The following is a 6000-nucleotide window of genomic DNA, read 5'->3' on the forward strand; positions in this document are numbered from 1 at the left end:
ATTGTTAGGAATCAATGATAGCCATGTGATTAAGAGTTCACTTCACAATATGGTGGCGGTCGACATGTCTTCTCTGTGTTTGTTGTCACATAATACAATTTTATCATCAAGCTAAGAGACAATAGGTGGTATTTTATTTTAAGACACGTGTTCTACACTTTGATGCTCTTGTTCTTTCTATCAAGTTAAGTTTTTGTGTTGGTCCATACGAAGGATGCAAGATCCCAGGTGCTTGGTCAACGTCTTTTTTTAGTCATAGTATGTAGTATTTATACCAGTTTGATTCCTTCATCAAAAATTAGTCTTCCAAAATCCTTATAACGGACAATGTTAGGATAGTAGTTGATTGAGTTAATGTATCATCTTCCATGAATTTGCTAGTTGTACGAGACATTTTGGTAAAACCCAAAATGTTACCTCTCATTTGAAGGGTTTGGTGACAACTGGAAAACGCGGGTTTCTGTAAGAAAAAAGTATCAGTAGTACTAGTGTACTATTATAAATTTTTATTATTTTGATAATCCTTTGTCACCTAAGATCGATTTTTTTTCTATATGTCAAATTTATTTCTGGAAACCCTTCATAATGAGGATTGACTTGACGTGATGATAAATTTACTTCTAATAGCCTCCTCATATAAATGAAATTCATTAATAACAATTGAAATAGGTTAATTATAAATTAATTATGGGCCAACTTTCACAAAAGGTCAATTAGAAGTAATTTTGCCTGAAGAAAAAATTGAGCTTATCTTCGGTGTCTAATGGGAGCAGTATTACATCTACATTAAATGGTAGACAAATATAGTATCATATTAGAGGCCTTGAATTAATATTTTCCAAACAAAACAAAAAATTGTATTTCCAGGATATATGCAATAATTTTTTGCTGCTATATTTTCCTTCTCGAGTAGTTTATATATTTCAATATTCCCCACATTTTCTTCGCCCTTCATCAAACCATAGTTGCCTCCATAGATCTCAAACTTCAAAGCCATCGATTATTCCAACATCGAATAATAATAACCCTAAATATCATGAGAACCGCACTCCTCCTCGTCGCCATTACCACTCTCATTTATGCCGCTGCAGTGCCCGCCACGGCAAACCCCGATGATTGGTCCAAGATTAAGAACATCACCGACCCATACATCTAGGGGCTCGGCAAGTGGCTGGTGACGGAGCACACCAAAATGGGGGGCAATGATGGGCTCAAGTTTCAGAAGGTGCTAAGCGGCGAATATCAAATTAGGAATGGTGTAAGTTATCGGCTTGTCATCGTTGCCAAGAGACCAGGTGGCTCACATGGCACATACAAAGGATGGTTACTAGAGGATGTCCCGAGTAACCAGAACACATGGAAGCTCACAAATTTCAGCCCCATAGACTAGTCGGGTTACCTTTAGTGTTGTAATAAATTTACAAGAAATTATATGGTGTTTCTCTTTAATTTTGCATGCATGCTTCTCTTGGACTATGGAGATATTAAGAAAATGAATCCTCGCATGCAAATCCTATTTCTTCTAATTGTTAGGAATCAATGATAGCCATGTGATTAAGAGTTCACTTCACAATATGGTGGCGGTCGACATGTCTTCTCTGTGTTTGTTGTCACATAATACAATTTTATCATCAAGCTAAGAGACAATAGGTGGTATTTTATTTTAAGACACGTGTTCTACACTTTGATGCTCTTGTTCTTTCTATCAAGTTAAGTTTTTGTGTTGGTCCATACGAAGGATGCAAGATCCCAGGTGCTTGGTCAACATCTTTTTTTAGTCATAGTATGTAGTATTTATACCAGTTTGATTCCTTCATCAAAAATTAGTCTTCCAAAATCCTTATAACGGACAATGTTAGGATAGTAGTCGATTGAGTTAATGTATCATCTTCCATGAATTTGCTAGTTGTACGAGACATTTTGGTAAAACCCAAAATGTTACCTCTCATTTGAAGGGTTTGATGACAACTGGAAAACGCGGGTTTCTGTAAGAAAAAAGTATCAGTAGTACTAGTGTACCATTATAAATTTTTATTATTTTGATAATCCTTTGTCACCTAAGATCGATTTTTTTTTCTATATGTCAAATTTATTTCTGGAAACCCTTCATAATGAGGATTGACTTGATGTGATGATAAATTTACTTCTAATAGCCTCCTCATATAAATGAAATTCATTAATAACAATTGAAATAGGTTAATTATAAATTAATTATGGGCCAACTTTCACAAAAGGTCAATTAGAAGTAATTTTGCTTGAACTAAAATTGAGCTTATCTTCGGTGTCAAATGGGAGCAGTATTACATCTACATTAAATGGTAGACAAATATAGTATCATATTAGAAGCCTTGAATTAATATTTTCCAAACAAAAGAAAAAATTGTATTTCCAGGATATATGCAATAATTTTTTGCTGCTATATTTTCCTTCTCGAGTAGTTTATATATTTCAATATTCCCCACATTTTATTCGCCCTTCATCAAACCATAGTTGCCTCCATAGATCTCAAACTTCAAAGCCATCGATTATTCCAACGTCGAATAATAATAACCCTAAATATCATGAGAACCGCACTCCTCCTCGTCGCCATTACCACTCTCATTTATGCCGCTGCAGTGCCCGCCACGGCAAACCCCGATGATTGGTCCAAGATTAAGAACATCACAGACCCATACATCTAGGGGCTCGGCAAGTGGCTGGTGACGGAGCACACCAAAATGGGGGGCAATGATGGGCTCAAGTTTCAGATGGTGCTAAGCGGCGAATATCAAATTAGGAATGGTGTAAGTTATCGGCTTGTCATCGTTGCCATGAGACCAGGTGGCTCACATGGCACATACAAAGGATGGTTACTAGAGGAAGTCCCGAGTAACCAGAACACATGGAAGCTCATAAATTTCAGCCCTTTAGACTAGTCGGGTTACCTTTAGTGTTGTAATAAATTTACAAGAAATTATATGGTGTTTCTCTTTAATTTTGCATGCATGCTTCTCTTGGACTATGGAGATATTAAGAAAATGAATCCTCGCATGCAAATCCTATTTCTTATAATTGTTAGGAATCAATGATAGCCATGTGATTAAGAGTTCACTTCACAATATGGTGGCGGTCGACATGTCTTCTCTGTGTTTGTTGTCACATAATACAATTTTATCATCAAGCTAAGAGACAATAGGTGGTATTTTATTTTAAGACACGTGTTCTACACTTTGATGCTCTTGTTCTTTCTATCAAGTTAAGTTTTTGTGTTGGTCCATACGAAGGATGCAAGATCCCAGGTGCTTGGTCAACGTCTTTTTTTAGTCATAGTATGTAGTATTTATACCAGTTTGATTCCTTCATCAAAAATTAGTCTTCCAAAATCCTTATAACGGACAATGTTAGGATAGTAGTTGATTGAGTTAATGTATCATCTTCCATGAATTTGCTAGTTGTACGAGACATTTTGGTAAAACCCAAAATGTTACCTCTCATTTGAAGGGTTTGATGACAACTGGAAAACGCGGGTTTCTGTAAGAAAAAAGTATCAGTAGTACTAGTGTACTATTATAAATTTTTATTATTTTGATAATCCTTTGTCACCTAAGATCGATTTTTTTTTCTATATGTCAAATTTATTTCTGGAAACCCTTCATAATGAGGATTGACTTGACGTGATGATAAATTTACTTCTAATAGCCTCCTCATATAAATGAAATTCATTAATAACAATTGAAATAGGTTAATTATAAATTAATTATGGGCCAACTTTCACAAAAGGTCAATTAGAAGTAATTTTGCTTGAAGAAAAAATTGAGCTTATCTTCGGTGTCTAATGGGAGCAGTATTACATCTACATTAAATGGTAGACAAATATAGTATCATATTAGAAGCCTTGAATTAATATTTTCCAAACAAAACAAAAAATTGTATTTCCAGGATATATGCAATAATTTTTTGCTGCTATATTTTCCTTCTCGAGTAGTTTATATATTTCAATATTCCCCACATTTTCTTCGCCCTTCATCAAACCATAGTTGCCTCCATAGATCTCAAACTTCAAAGCCATCGATTATTCCAACATCGAATAATAATAACCCTAAATATCATGAGAACCGCACTCCTCCTCGTCGCCATTACCACTCTCATTTATGCCGCTGCAGTGCCCGCCACGGAAAACCCCGATGATTGGTCCAAGATTAAGAACATCACCGACCCATACATCTAGGGGCTCGGCAAGTGGCTGGTGACGGAGCACACCAAAATGGGGGGCAATGATGGGCTCAAGTTTCAGAAGGTGCTAAGCGGCGAATATCAAATTAGGAATGGTGTAAGTTATCGGCTTGTCATCGTTGCCAAGAGACCAGGTGGCTCACATGGCACATATAAAGGATGGTTACTAGAGGATGTCCCGAGTAACCAGAACACATGGAAGCTCACAAATTTCAGCCCCATAGACTAGTCGGATTACCTTTAGTGTTGTAATAAATTTACAAGAAATTATATGGTGTTTCTCTTTAATTTTGCATGCATGCTTCTCTTGGACTATGGAGATATTAAGAAAATGAATCCTCGCATGCAAATCCTATTTCTTCTAATTGTTAGGAATCAATGATAGCCATGTGATTAAGAGTTCACTTCACAATATGGTGGCGGTCGACATGTCTTCTCTGTGTTTGTTGTCACATAATACAATTTTATCATCAAGCTAAGAGACAATAGGTGGTATTTTATTTTAAGACACGTGTTCTACACTTTGATGCTCTTGTTCTTTCTATCAAGTTAAGTTTTTGTGTTGGTCCATACGAAGGATGCAAGATCCCAGGTGCTTGGTCAACGTCTTTTTTTAGTCATAGTATGTAGTATTTATACCAGTTTGATTCCTTCATCAAAAATTAGTCTTCCAAAATCCTTATAACGGACAATGTTAGGATAGTAGTCGATTGAGTTAATGTATCATCTTCCATGAATTTGCTAGTTGTACGAGACATTTTGGTAAAACCCAAAATGTTACCTCTCATTTGAAGGGTTTGATGACAACTGGAAAACGCGGGTTTCTGTAAGAAAAAAGTATCAGTAGTACTAGTGTACCATCATAAATTTTTATTATTTTGATAATCCTTTGTCACCTAAGATCGATTTTTTTTCTATATGTCAAATTTATTTCTGGAAACCCTTCATAATGAGGATTGACTTGACGTGATGATAAATTTACTTCTAATAGCCTCCTCATATAAATGAAATTCATTAATAACAATTGAAATAGGTTAATTATAAATTAATTATGGGCCAACTTTCACAAAAGGTCAATTAGAAGTAATTTTGCTTGAACAAAAATTGAGCTTATCTTCGGTGTCTAATGGGAGCAGTATTACATCTACATTAAATGGTAGACAAATATAGTATCATATTAGAAGCCTTGAATTAATATTTTCCAAACAAAAGAAAAAATTGTATTTCCAGGATATATGCAATAATTTTTTGCTGCTATATTTTCCTTCTCGAGTAGTTTATATATTTCAATATTCCCCACATTTTCTTCGCCCTTCATCAAACCATAGTTGCCTCCATAGATCTCAAACTTCAAAGCCATCGATTATTCCAACGTCGAATAATAATAACCCTAAATATCATGAGAACCGCACTCCTCCTCGTCGCCATTACCACTCTCATTTATGCTGCTGCAGTGCCCGCCACGGCAAACCCCGATGATTGTTCCAAGATTAAGAACATCACCGACCCATACATCTAGGGGCTCGGCAAGTGGCTGGTGACGGAGCACACCAAAATGGGGGGCAATGATGGGCTCAAGTTTCAGAAGGTGCTAAGCGGCGAATATCAAATTAGGAATGGTGTAAGTTATTGGCTTGTCATCGTTGCCATGAGACCGGGTGGCTCACATGGCACATACAAAGGATGGTTACTAGAGGAAGTCCCGAGTAACCAGAACACATGGAAGCTCATAAATTTCAGCCCTTTAGACTAGTCGGGTTACCTTTAGTGTTGTAATAAATTTACAAG

The sequence above is a fragment of the Lolium perenne genome, chromosome 7 (genome assembly GCF_019359855.2).
Source record: "Lolium perenne isolate Kyuss_39 chromosome 7, Kyuss_2.0, whole genome shotgun sequence".
NCBI classification, from domain to species: Eukaryota; Viridiplantae; Streptophyta; class Magnoliopsida; order Poales; family Poaceae; genus Lolium; species Lolium perenne.